Source organism: Malaya genurostris, chromosome 2 (genome assembly GCF_030247185.1).
Source record: "Malaya genurostris strain Urasoe2022 chromosome 2, Malgen_1.1, whole genome shotgun sequence".
NCBI lineage: Eukaryota > Metazoa > Arthropoda > Insecta > Diptera > Culicidae > Malaya > Malaya genurostris.
This window is the reverse complement of record NC_080571.1, coordinates 264,949,457-264,964,103: the sequence shown is the minus strand read 5'-3', so window position 1 is coordinate 264,964,103 and position 14,647 is coordinate 264,949,457. Positions and strand designations below refer to the sequence as shown.

At 37.6% G+C, this 14,647-nt stretch overlaps 1 protein-coding gene and 1 long non-coding RNA gene across 2 annotated transcripts in view; one reads left to right on the top strand and one right to left on the bottom strand.

The window, feature by feature from the left end:
• The first annotated feature begins 287 nt into the window (after positions 1-287).
• The window catches only part of LOC131429842 (protein limb expression 1 homolog), a 107,414-nt gene continuing 93,054 nt past the window's right edge, over positions 288-14,647 (top strand). The window contains exon 1 of the mRNA XM_058594242.1: positions 288-1,285. The gene's annotated coding sequence lies outside the window, so the exon portion shown is untranslated. The remainder of the gene's footprint in view (positions 1,286-14,647) is intronic.
• LOC131429844 (uncharacterized) lies at positions 1,958-2,888 on the bottom strand. Its single transcript, XR_009229462.1, has 3 exons — positions 2,533-2,888; positions 2,181-2,448; positions 1,958-2,115 (listed from the first exon to the last, which is right to left on the bottom strand). It is a non-coding gene; the product is annotated as an uncharacterized LOC131429844 (long non-coding RNA).

Sequence of the window (14,647 nt, the reverse complement as noted above, 5' to 3'; positions counted from 1 at the left end):
GCCACAGCTGAGTAACCCAATCCTATGCTTCGATTCAAACATTGGATGCTCTCATCGCCCAGGCAACCGCCTGTCGGCTAATGGTTTTCACTCGGTTGTGTTGGTGAATGATGGTCCGTAAGAGCACTCACTCTCTGGGGGCTGTTGTAGAGACCCCAATCCAGTGCGCTTCAGCTGCGAGAGACATAAAGTATAATTCAACTTTTTCCCTTTTCTTCCTCGTTCCTTCGCTTCAAAGATATTTGTATATAAAATTGCTCCGGTAACTTAAGTTTAAATCAACTACTTAAGTCAGTCGTACTTAATAGTCGAACAGATACGGTCGGTTTTAATGAAAACAAAATATAAATTAGCATTACGAGACGTTCGGGACCCGATTTCGCAAAGCAGAGTTCTTACCTATGCTCCAGACTGATACTGGCATTTCGGTGTTTTTTTTAGTGGGACGGTGAGATTCGAACAGTTTGGTGGATGCTACCGTCGTTGTTCTGAAGACCGCAGCAGTTTGTAGGAGTGCACATTTCTTTACGGATCGCTTGATATTGCGCGCCCAGACCAAAGACCAAAAGAGAAGTCCGAGATTGTCTTGGACAGTTTTGTCGTCTTGCGCCTCGAGTCACCCGAGCCCAGCCTGGTGGGAGCGTCTGCTACTTCTGCTGTTGCCACCTAGCCGTAGCTTATTTTTTCCCACTCGAGCTTCTGCCTACTCCACTCAGATCCACGCTCCGAACTGTTTGCTCGCGTTTTATTTCGTTTGCGCGAACGTGAGAAATTGATACTGCCGGAAATGTAGATTTATATGAATAGCAGAATAAAGAAGATAGTTTCTTCTCGTTTTCCTTACACGGACCGCTGCCGCGGCCAATGAGATACTCTTCGGCGGTCTTGGCGAGCGTACGATTTCAGGTGGTGAATGAAAAATTGGTTTCGATGTGAAAAAGAATTTACCTTTGAGATAACAGAGGAAAAAAGTATGAATTTGAAGTGATTGCTTTCTTCTGGTGAATTTGAGTGGACTTTTTTGTGTGATACATTTGATGTGAAAGTGCGATACATGCGGTAGTGGGACAAGCAAACAAAGCTCAAAAATTACTGCGACCGAAAAGAGTATAAACGCTGGAAAAATAAAGTGCAAGCGTGCAGCGACAATTTGCATCCAATCAGTGGGCAACATTTTTCACCAAATTTCACTCCGGCGCACAAGGATCATAACTCAGTCCGTGCCCACGGAGGGAAGCTACAGCAAAGTTGGCCCCTTTTGGAATCAGCGCACAGCGGAAAGAAAGTAAGCCAAGCAGAGCCGGCCGGGAGAGTGACAAATGTATATTTTAAATTTACTGTTACAGTTTGTATTATTAAAAATGATTTTGTACACAGTGGGAATCTGGGAAGTGGCCCAAGGGCTCCCGACGATAGCGCACTTCTCTTGCCAGTATGTTTGCGGCTGTGTTTACATCCATTTCTTTACTGTGACCGTTGGTACTCTAGGAACGAGGGATCGTGCGGGTCGCGGTCACTGGACAGATGTTTTATCGATTTGTTTTGTGTGAATACTGATCAGGAAGATTGTATACCGGTTTTTGGAGCACACAAACGTATCTTCAGCTGATCAGCAAACGAACAGTCGTCGGTACGTAAGGTTTCGACGTTGGTGTAGTGAACTGTGGTTTGGATGATTTGCAATATGCATGAAGTTGAAATTGAATTTTCGTACTATTCGGATGCTGTACAAGCATTCAAATTAGTACCAGTAGCCACAGAAGTTTGATATTGTTTCTTAACATCAACATCCTTCGATTTGATATTGTTTCTTGACATCAACACAAAAATCGGCTATGTGATCTAGTACTATTAAAGTAGTTGCGTATTGAGCGGTTATATACAAAATTGAGAAGAAAAGTGAGCTAAGGTTGCTGTTTTTAAGGGTTTTAATTCTACAAATAAATCTGTTGGTAGTACTATCGCAGAAAAACAAGCAAGTTGATTAAAAAGAAAATATTTTTCGTTAGAGTTATGGTCCCTCCTCCAAAGCATGTTTTTTTGCAGAGAATTGCGGAGAAGTAAAAATAATAACAAAGAAAAATGTATTATTGTGTAATTGAACGGTTCAGTTTCCTGAAAAATAAGATCCCATTGAAAATGGCCACCAAAATCGAACATTCGACAATTTGCTTGCTTACCCTATGAAAAACAAGTCTAGAGAATCGAACAGAATAACGTGCACTGGCCGCACGAAACGCTTCCATGATTATTTTTACCCCAATATCTGCAATCCGTTTCATCATAATATACTTCTCTCTCGAATTTTGGTGGAACTAGTTACCAGTTTGTTTGTTTTGTTCATTTTGCAGTTAAGGGAGTGCTTTTATTTTTATTTATCAGTGCTTTATTTTTTATTTATCAGTGTGTAAATACGAGACATATTCGAAAAGCGAGGGATGATTTGTTCTGAAAAAAGAATAATAAAATTGTATGAAATAGGTTTCATGAGCACACTTAGATTCCATTTTTTGTTTCACTGTATCAGCTTACTTAACCCCTCTGTACCGGAACTCACTGCCAACCCATGTTTTTTCTGAAACAATTGTGAAACCAGTAGTGTGACCAAGGAGAGCAAGCTCATCAGCCAGAGTACTAATTGTCATCCCACGATCAGTTCGCAGATTTTAGTCCACCAGAGACACAATTTCATCGGTTAGCTTACTGGTTCTACAACTTCGCTCTTGGTCATGAACATTCTGATATTGAGATCACGGCTCCAATGTCAAACTTTTGCTTCACTCATTACAGTACTAATTTTGCAACAACACTAGCTTTGCACACGAAAATCTAATTACTGCGCGAATTTCATAGCTGGCGAGAAAATTGCGAACATTGTTTACTGTACGTTAATATAGGTAAATGACAACTGAATCAGAGCTGCACCTGGAATAGCAGCTCGAAAAGGCTACGTAAGTACGTGTTACGACTTATCGATTACGAAATAGAAGTAAACGACGCTTAATTTTCGAATACGCCTCTCACCTGATTGCATTGTGAAGTCAGTAGAGTCAGAATAAAAATATAAATATGATCGACCGTATAGAGTGTATATGTCAGGAATCAGAATTAATAGGCTCAAGTGCTCGTTTCCCGTGGTTATTCGAAGATTTGTGCTTTGCCGTGACTTCTCATCATTTTCCTGATGGGAAGGAAAGGATAAAAGGAACATGGAAAGGAACTGTGAAATGGGCGAGGCGAGCAAAAAGGACTAAACAAAAAGAGATCCTCGCAAGGATGCTGAACGATCTGCAGGTGCCAAAATGCACAATTAATAATTAATTAATCCAGTCCACGAGAGGATTTAGAAATTGTACAAAAGCGACACCATTCTGCACTCCCGGAAGAATTCTTAACGATTCGCAATATTGATGAACAGAAATAAATTCGGTACCCCACAAGGGATGTCAAACAATCAGTCAAAACCATTCAGGGTCAATGCAGGAAGGATTCATTCACTCCGGGAAGAACGATGAACATTGGGTGAGAAACGATAGCATATTCTTCAAGTTTAACTCCCCATACACAGACTCAACCATGTATAAAGAACCAAAAACCAGGATACGTAGTTGTGTCAATGCGGTGCAGTTACATATTAAGCGCTATGAAGTACCGCAATCACACTTACACAAATCACGAAAATAACACTCTGCACGCTGAATAGTAACCATGTGATAGTTAAGTTTGCAATGTCCAGTCAGAGCTCTGACCAGAATACTGTGATGATGCTTAGATAAATGCAGTAGACATTTTGACATTTTCAGACTCTAATCTGTTAAAAATGCTTTTGTATGAGCGCAAGCTTGCAAGCTTCGCCAATAACTGACATATATGGATGCAGCCCAAAATCGAATCCAGTGCTTTATCCAACTAGTTGACAGTTATAGAGTTGCAAATGGTCAGTTATGTCAAATGACCTTGACAGACTAACTAAAATCATCGTCAATTGTAATCGGTACGATTAGTGTCTGTCAAATATACTACTTATGATACTCGATAGTTCTATGACCAAGTAGAAGTATACTCAGTCAAAGACAGACAACGTTTTTGTTTTCTCTCTCATTATGCTTGTCACTGTTGAAGTAAAAAAAAAACAATGAGAGTACTAACATAAACAAAAATTGATAAAGTTCATTGTTCTTGGCAAAAAGTCATCGGACTTCGGAGTTTATTGGTGTAAATGAATATAATTCAATGTTTATGCTGCTTGATTAATAATTAGTCACATCGTAATCAAGTAGTGACAGGAGAAATGAAGATAATATCAATCGCATCGGCAATCAATGAGCGTCCTGGTGAGTGTAATATCAAGAGAATTTATGTTATGACAGATAGGCTCAATATATGATGATTGTTAGCGCCTGGTTGGCAACAATCCAGTGACATAAGCTTTCCAATCTTCATCGTGCAAAGTTGCTAGTTGATATTAACATATAGCAGCTCTGGACAGTGCACACTTAACTTCATTCGGTAAATTCTTCACCTTTTGACGAGTTTAGATCAGTCGAACTACCGAACATTCTCATTCTACTGATATACCTTAAGGTTCCGCTATGATGAAGTGTTATTTTAACTGAAAAAATTCAGCTACCGCGCTTTGAACAGCTGAGATCGGCAATCCAAATTAATTGTGTGATAAAGCTGGATCTTTCATTCGCGGCACCAGCTCTAACCAATTGATCAGCGCATTCTTTTCCAGTAATACTAGAATGGCCGGGGAATTTTTATTTTTCGGTGCATCATGTTTTACAGCAGCGTCGTCCGAGGCAGTTGATGACTGACAATTTCCAGCATCCGAATTTTCAACGGAGGATGAAATCCCAAGTGCATGATACATTTTTTGATCTGAACAAGCCTTACCAAGAGCTATTTGCTTTGCAGAACCAACCAATAACTAGTAATCATCAGTGTCCTAGAAATATGAGAAAGTTTATGTAGGATATCACACTACGCTGGGCAGCGGGATGAACTAACACTGTAAAAAACTAAGAATTGTATGAGAGCCAATAAAATAGAAATAAATTTACTATTAATGGCTTTACCTCTACTGGAATTCATATAGTATGAAAAATATGAAGTCATTGATCGACGTGACTGGTTACATGGAAAATATACCGAAAAATGGACATACATGCCTTCAACAAGTCAGTCTAACTGTGACACGATGTTTTGAGCTCATTAAGGGCAAGGCCCACTAATGTTCCGATTACGACTGCATTACTTAAGCTCCTGCAGTCATTCGGTCATGATAACTCCCGTTTTAGTGGCCTTTTACGACATGAAACAGGAAATCAGTGGAACAATTTTTGGTTGGAATAATTTCTTATACCTTATACCTTCGGGACGGGTGGACCGCAGCATTATTATTAGCCAGTTGAAAACCGCCTATCTTGTCTGCTCAGGAAGAGACGTTGACATTGAAGATCAATTTCATTAGTAGCCGAGCAGCCGGTAACGGTCCTTATTTTTCAAATATGTCTCTCACTTGATTGCGTTATAAAACCAGTAGAGTCAGAATAAAATTAAAAATATGATCGACCGTATGTAGTGTACGATCGTTTTTTTTAATTGAATCACTTTGTCAATAAATTTTCCCGGATCTTTATAGTAGCTCAGTTGATGCAGCTATGACATCTATTGCAGAAGATGCGCATGTTTGAATTCTGCATTAGGAGAATACTTCTTCTAAAATATGATTTACGTTGTTTCTTTTACCTGCCGTTTTCAAAATGCCTCTTCTTGTGTAATGGTACTGAATGGATTCATTGTGTTACGTATAAATTGTATTCCATTTTCTATGTTGGTATAAGATTGACCAATGAATACACTTTGAATTTGTTATTCATTGTTATTTATATTTGATATTAGCTGAATTTAATGTTTATTAGTTTGATTAAAATAATAACAAGCCTGCAGAATTCTTTAACTCAATTTTGTTTACTAGAAAGTATTTTGTATCAATAGAAAAGAATTAGATTAAAAATTAGAAAATTATTTTCTCTAAAAGCGTCTACAAATCTTGTTGATTAGAACCATTTTGGATGAATTTTAGATGTTGCCAAGAAGTCAAGCACATGATAATTTAGTGCCCACGCGACTAAAATAAATAATAAAATTAACTCAGCAGAATGTAAAACAAGTCCTCGACGAGATTTATACAACGACTTCTCAAGTTGATGTAATTAACAAATAAAGACCAAAATACTCAAATTTCTACAACCGTATATCATTTTCGTGTTGCTAGCTTTTCGATTAGTTGCAATAACGATACACAGCAACATTGTAACAGCCGAATTCGCTACCATGATCTCGATATTTGGCATTCAAGGAATTATAAGATAGTATAATCAAGGATGGCTTCTATCGTATCAAAGAACGCTCACTAGCAACTCTTCACACGATTGAATCAGTGCCATCAAAGAGAGACGGATATCAGCGCAACAACAAAAACCCGGCATGGCTCATTTAACATAGAATTGACACCAGTGCGAGAGCGAATTTCTCTCGATGACATTTCTGAAAATCAAAGGTTAGCACGCTGCTGTGGCGATCTTCTCTGAAGCAACAAACGGTCGCTTATTCTCGTTTCGCGATCCGATTCTATACAGGCAGTTGATAATTGCGATAGAATCATTTTACTATTGCCGCTTATTCTAACTATGTGCATATAACCTTTGTATAAGTTGTGTCTATGAAAATGTCTGTGAATGCTCCACACAAGGATTTTGAAATATTGCAACCTAGTATGAGAATCATCAAGTCGAATCATCGATTCGATTTTCTGCGATAATTGTCAACTTGCGATTCTCTCTTGGGAAATTCCACACAGCAACGATCATTATAAGACTGTATTTATTAAGGGCGTGAAATACTCAGAGTATAAAGTGGAGCGAAGAAATGTAGCAAAATTCTCTCACGGTTCATGCATTGAGAGACTCGAGTTCTTGTAGCATCTTCTACCGGATTGAAAATGTTGTATACAATATAGATAGCAATATAGCAGCTTCTGTCAATTTTTCGGCAATCACCAACACTGAGTATAATATCTATCAAATATCCAAAATTAGGCACGTCAAAAAATTTTCGAATAAACATCAATTCAACAAAATGTATTGACATCGTAACTCGAAATTTTATTTTTTTTTGTTTGACTGTTTATTCTCTTAAGAATATTTTTAATTTAAAAATTGTGACTCATTTTTCATCTTTCACTAGGGTGTGCCATAAATGTAAGCAAAATGCTTGTAATTGTTCTATCAGCTTTTGTTATATAATAACGACATTTTTCACATTCCGCTTTTGACTGCTCATGCATGACAGTTCAAATTGAACTACTAGTGCAACTTAACATTTAAAATTAAACCGCCAAAAAAAATTATATCACCACTAATGCTACTTCGCGGTTCAACATAAATCGCTACCCACTAGCCCCATGTGGTACCAAACCACTAAATGGCTACTGTATGTTGGCGGTCAGAATACCGTCAATTGGTTTCGTTCTTCCGGCACGTCAGAAAAGCCAATTCGCTTCGGGGCAAACAATAAGGGTGTTTCAAATAGCAGTAGCTTCACATCTAATTAGTGGTCCATGTTGAACCGCAATGTGGCAGTGCTTCAACATAAACTGCTAATGCACTGTTTAGTTTAAGACTAAACGCAAAATGAATAAAACAGTCATGTGAATACCCATGAGCTGTCAAACCTCTATTCGACAAAAGTTTGAATGAGTAAAAAAAACAAATTTGTTGACGGCTTAGTTCACTGCAGCAGAATAACGAATTGCTAAATCAATTGTTATTGCGAGGTCGCTTTATTATTACCTTTTGTGTTCCATAGTAATAGAAATGTTAATTTGACAGTAAATTAATACTAATGTTCATAGTTAGCTTTCCGAAATATTTCGGATTTCCCATGTTTGAAGATAGAAGTAAACATTTAACGGGTCAGCTTTTCAAGAACGGTATCGAATTGGATACGTGCCATTCGGTTTCCCAGGTGCACTTTCCGAACTCTACTTCAATAGGAAATACGCTAAACTGTGCGCCATTTTCAGAATCTACTAACATAAATCATAAAGTGGTTCCGTTCCCACCTCACAACGGTGCGAGGAAATGGGAATAAAAACCATCGCAATGTGCATTTTTATACTTTATAGCCTCTTGAAGTGTCTGACTGCCTCAGGCAGAATCGTACCACTACTGATGCTGCCGGTGATTTTGAATTGCGGCTGTATTGTTTCTGTTATTGTTTGTACTGCTCGGTCGGCAATTTATAAAAACGTTTTTGTCTTGTTTGATTGACACGGTGGCTATATAAGCATGTAGTTGGTTAGCGGAAACTATGCTAGAAAATCAATTAATACATAGTAAGCGTTGTCATTGTCTACATAGGAGGTGCTATTTTAAACGCATTTATGAGAAGAGGTTACGGGTTGATGAATTTCGAAATATCTATGGGTCCCAAAATGTTAAAAATTGAAATTGTACACAGACCTCGATCCAACTAATAATCTGACGGTATTTCTCGATCGGGTGGGATTGATGGCAGTGGGTCCTGCATAATGAAATTAATCTTATTGTCACGATATTCTATTGTCTATTCGTTGTAGTGGTACCTAGCTTTCGAGCTTTATTACATGGAATAAATGTTTTTGAGCTGAGTTTTTCGAAAGTTAGATGAACCAAACGTAATATTTCTACAGACAAATCTTGGTCACACGCTTCCTTTACTTTCATAAAATCTATCATTAACGCTTGTTTCCAATCTGATTTACATATGACTTGATTGGAAGAGCACGACTAATTGAATATACAATGAACTATCGACTGAGCAAAACGGATTTCTATGAAACATATTCAAATTCGCTTCGCACGATAGCATGTCCATTTCTAGAACAGTTTGATTTGCTGTGGATAAACTGAGCTCGGAATCAACAGAAAATAAATGTTCCATGGTTTGTGCAATGCACATGATACATGTTTTCAGCCGAGTGCACTTCACTAAATCCAACCACTGCGTGGAGAATGACTAATCGATATCGAGACGTAGCTTCATCTGCCGATAGCTGTGCACGAAGTTCTTTGACGTTAATCGCAAAATCAGTAATTGCTGGAACTTTCCTCTCGTGCACTTTTCTAGTCACAAAATTATAACAATCGTAGCTAATTGCACTTTGCTCGACGGATGATGGACGGTAACAGGAAATCATTAGGCGATTACTGGATAAATATTTCATACCCAAATCAATTTCGCCGTAGCCATTAGGGCACACATGCCTTGCTCGTAAGCTAGTCAATATAAATTGGCATGAAAGAGTGATTGAAAGCAAACATAGGAGTCAAGAAAGTTGATTATACCTGTCGTAAAAAAACAGAACCCTATGTATATGCATAAAATTTCTCCGATGTGTGCAGTTTATTCGCAAAAAAAATCTACAAATATAAAAAAAGCTGCAAGTTACAAATATTATGTTCCTATTTCTTTGCGTTTCGCCTTCGGCTCATCGGTGCCATCTCGTGCCTAGCAGTTCAACTTAAACCTCTAAGCAGACGCAAAGTTTGCACTATTTATGCAACCCTTAAATAATATAACACAGGTGTTATATTATTTCTGACGTCTCAGGCGTAAGGGAATGACGGCTTATTACTGGCCGTTGCAGAATGTGAATATTTAGGGGTTTGGTTGGTTTGTGCTAAAATTTATATTATTTCAGGGTTGTATAAATAAAGCTTGCTTCATTTAGAATTGGAACAAACTTTTGCTCATATTGTGGCGCCCATGGTGGACGGATTTGGAAGTTCTTGGAACCCACGTGTCGGGAATTTTGTCAGCTTCACGTATGATTTTTTGACATTGCGCAAATCGACTGTAATTTGTAAACAATCAACATGGAAGCCGAAAGAAGGGAAAAAATTGTGCACAGTTATTTGGAAAATCCATTGTGGTCTGCATCTAGGCTAGCTAAACAGCTGAAATTGCCCGGAAGCCTCAAGCCAATCGTCGAAGTGGAACTATCGACCGGAAGATTTTGAAGACGATTAAGAGGAATCCTAATCTGTCGGACCGTAAGCCCATAGTACCGTTAGGAGAACTCGACTCCGGGAAGGAATCAAGTCGTATCGAACTAGCAAACAGCCAAATCGGACCATAAAACAGAATAGTGTGATCAAAATTCGTGCTCGGAAACTGTATGACCAGGTGCTGACCAAGTTCGACGGGTGTCTTCTGATGGACGATGAAACCTGTGTCAAGGCTGACTTCGAGCAAATCCCAGGTCAAAAATTTTACTTGGCAACGGCGCCGGGGGTTGTTCCAGTCAAATTTAAATTTGTTTTTGCCGACAAATTTGCAAGAAAATTAATGATTTGGCAGGGCATTTGCAGCTGTGACAAAAAAAAAACGAAAGTTTTCGTTACAACTAAGACAATGACATCAGAACTATACAAAAAAGAGTGTCTCCAAAAACGAATTTTGCCGTTCATTCGATCCCACGGCCATCCCGTAATGTTTTGGCCAGATTTGGCAAGCTGTCATTACAGCAAAGGAGTTGCGATTATAAATTACATTGAATAAAATACATTTATTTTGTACATGATCTTATAACTATTTCAGGTTTGTTTGCATCAGTTCATCACTTTCATTTAATATCATATAATGGGTTATTGGTTGAACTCATGAAAGATAAAACAGTCTAACATAAAATAAAATTTAAATTGGAACTCCAATGAACTTAATGAAATGATAAAGAACTTTCGTGTAAGAATTCGTTCGACAAGCACGAATGTCGCGCACTGGGACATTGTATAGTCTACCTTGAGTACGCAAGGAATTTATTAGTTGAGATCTGACATACTCCACGCATGTTCAAACAACATGATCAATATCGCGATAACCTTCGCCACAAGCAAAATGATTAGTCTCGGAAAGTCCAATTCGAAAGAGATGTGCATCTAACGTGTAGTGATTGGACATGAGTCTGGACATCACACGAATGAAGTCTCTACTCACATCCAATCCCCTGAACCATGCCTTTGTCGATATTTCAAGAATAATTGAGTGCATCCACCGACCCAGATCATCTTTATCTTAAGAAGGGTCGAATTCCTGTGACATATGGTCAAAATATACTGTCATCACTAATAGTACTGTTGTTGTACCGTTGAATTCCACTATGTCACGTCATTACACTCTCACAAAGTCACTATTTTCACAGTCACTATTTTTCCGAAGGTGTATCAAACGTTATAATACAGATACGTTCTTCGGAATGTTATTTACATCCTTCTTCAGTGTATCGGTTTTATAAGTTTATGTAAATTACATTCCGAAATACGTATCTGTATTATAACGTTTGATACACTTTCCTAAAAAATAGTGACTTTGTGAGAGTGTAATGACGTGACATAGTGGAATTCAACGGTACAACAACAGTACTATTAGTGAAAATATTCTACTAACAGCTCAAACAGAAATTTAGTATACTGTCATGAATTTTGTTTGAGATTGAAGCTCAACTAGCTTTTCGAAGTTATTAATAACCAGGGGATTCAGTACCTCACATCTTATTAGCAGTCGCGATGAAAGCTCCCAAAAACAATCCTTCAATGGAAGAATTCTTCCGGATGAGCACCCCACCTGTTATGTCCTGTTATTGTTCGAAGAAAATATACTCTTTGTTGGCATTTTGTTATCAGATACCTACCAGATACGTGCATTTGGAATCAATCCACACCCCAAAGTATTTGAAAGTTCAAGAACTACTTATAGTATTGTCCTTAGAGACTACACTGTGTCACAGTAAGAACTACAACAGCTAATGCTTTTTTTGTGGTTCATACTTTTAGAGCTACACATTGCTTAATTGCCTATTTATAGCTTTTCCAGGTAGGTTCCCAGTCATCCAAGAACTTTGGTGAAAACAGGTCTTAAGATCTACTCGAGCATTCAGCAGTCTATGTATAGTTTTTCAATGCTGCTCATAGTCGTAATGCTCCATATTGCTTACGTGTGTGTTTTGATCTTTTTTCGGAACATTCCTAGTCGTCCACGAACTTCAGTGAGAACAGGTCTTAAGATCTACACGAACATTCAGCAGCTTATGTATAATTTTTCCTAGAGCAATCACAATTGTCCTATTGATCGCATGTGGCATCACGAATATGGACCGATAACGATAAGTTCGTTAATGCACTTTGTTACACTGGTAGATTTTGAGGCCTGAACTTTAGGTAGATTTTGGATGGATCATCGGTTACGTTGGTAGAACTTAAGGCCTTTTCCTAGGAGGTTTTGCATGTACAAGTTCTTCTACAGATCTTATCACATTGGCCCTTATTACCGTTCTCACTTCTACTTTCACATTCACTTCACTTACATGTCACTTCACTTGATTTTCCCTATTACCAGTATCACGCATAGTGAAGTTATCACTGTAGTGGAAAAAATCTCATTTTTTTAACGAAATGTTGGTGGCGTGATGTTCATAATGACATGAAGTTCTTCCAAATATTTACTTTTGCCTTTGAAGCGACTTCCGTACTGAGGACCTAAACTCACATCACTCGATTTTCACCGTGAAGTGATGCCGGTAATAAGAGTCACAAACACTTCACTTGGTTTTCACCGTGTAGTGATACCGGTAATAAGGGCCATTATGTCAATTTTCTGTAAATAGTACTACGAGTACATACCGTACTCAATAATTATCAAAAACTGATAATCACCCTTATTCTGAATAATGACGTTTTGATTTTTCGATCGAATGTGGTTCGATCGAATCCTAGCTATCTTTGAATTTGCTAGCGTTATTAGGAATACAAATGAAATACGATCGTAAAATCGATACGACGTTATTCAGAATAAGGGCGAATATACTATATTTGCATTCCAGATAATTCTTTAGATTTATTTTATTTAGATTCTTTGAAACTAAACAATTCAATTATGTACATTTCACAATATCCAATTCCCTGAAGCATGTTAGATTGTTTTGTATATGTATATAAATTGAGATTTTCTTAATTATGAAAAAACCTGCGGGACGGGTATAGCGTGATGGGTAAGTCGATGCCCTATCACGCAGCCCACTTGGGTTCGATTCCCATCCCCGCACATAGGGTCAGAAAATTTTTCTGGCCCGAAGAGGCCAATGACCTTGAGGTTAAAACCTCTATAATCGAAACAAAATAAAAAAAATAAAAAAGAACCTGTTTTTTACGTGATTATCGTGTAAATTGAATAAAAAATCGCGTTATTTCGAATAAAACGCGTAAAAAAGTCGCGTAATTTAAGTTCGCGTGAATTGAGGTTTAAGTGTATCTTTACGGCTCGGTACAGTTTTCACCTTGAATGACTTCATACTTTGCCGGTACTTGAAAGTATGCACGAAAGTTGGAGACATTTTTATTTTTCTTGCTACAGTACGTTCCGAAATATCAGTTCTCTGCTGCAATATTTTTTGATTTGTTCCGCATTCCTGGCTGTAGTCAGATTAAAAAACGTTATGGACAACACTTGCAGGAAAACTAAATATTTTTTCAAATTTTCTTACTGACAGATCCGGAGCTTCATTGCGACTGCACACAATTACTTTTCGAACTTGCTCTTCTTTCGACGCCATCTTCGATCTAAAAGCTTGTCGTATCACCAAACACTTTACGTACGTTCATCAGTCTGCGAAAGATTTCACGTGTTGATAAAGTATTTCCAGGGATATTAGTATTTAGGGGTGTCCAGATTTTGTCGCGAACAAGCCTTTCCAATATAATTCAGTGACACAAGTCACATTGCATGTATGCAGGTACGTGTTTCGGTTACTACCTATCAGCGTCGCTTTTACGTATTGATGGGCCCGGGAGCAAGATTTATTTGTGTGCCCCTAACTAACTGAATGACCTTTTTGCTTGGTGGATTCCGTCATGACATTTAATAAACGAACTTTGTGGAGTTAAAAAAAAACAAATCCGTATAACATCTACATTTTGCTTCGTTTTTTTTTTCAGAATTAAAATTTCGGACTTAGTACTATCTGAGCTTCAATTATAGCTGGCTTATTTGCACGAGATCATAGTCATTCGGTGTATGAATTAGTTTTGTTTATTCAATAAAAGTTTTCTTGACAAAGCATCAACTTAGATGGGAAGATAAAACCAAACACTTTTAAATAACGTGTAATTCAATGAAGTAGTGAACATAATCTACTTGTTTCAAGTATTTAATTGGTATACGAGGTTATCGATCATTTTAACTTGTACTTAGGATCAATCAACTCAAAGTTCAGAGCAAAAAGGGAGATAATGAATTAATCAACTAAACATATTTTTGGTGTTATCTTTTTAATCTCAACTAAATAAACGATCACATTAAAAAAACACATTGTTGTTTTATTTTTGACTCGGTAATTCGGTAAAAATCTTATAAATGGTGTTCGGTAAAAATCTTATAAATGTGTTATTGAAAATCGGAAAACTTTCCGTAAATATGGAAACAAAATATCGGTTGTCGTCTTTCAACCTGTTTTCCCTGAAGATTTAAATTCTACAAACTCTATAACCTATCCATTCACCGACATAATGACAGGAAGCAACGAAGATAAATCATTGCTGGTAAG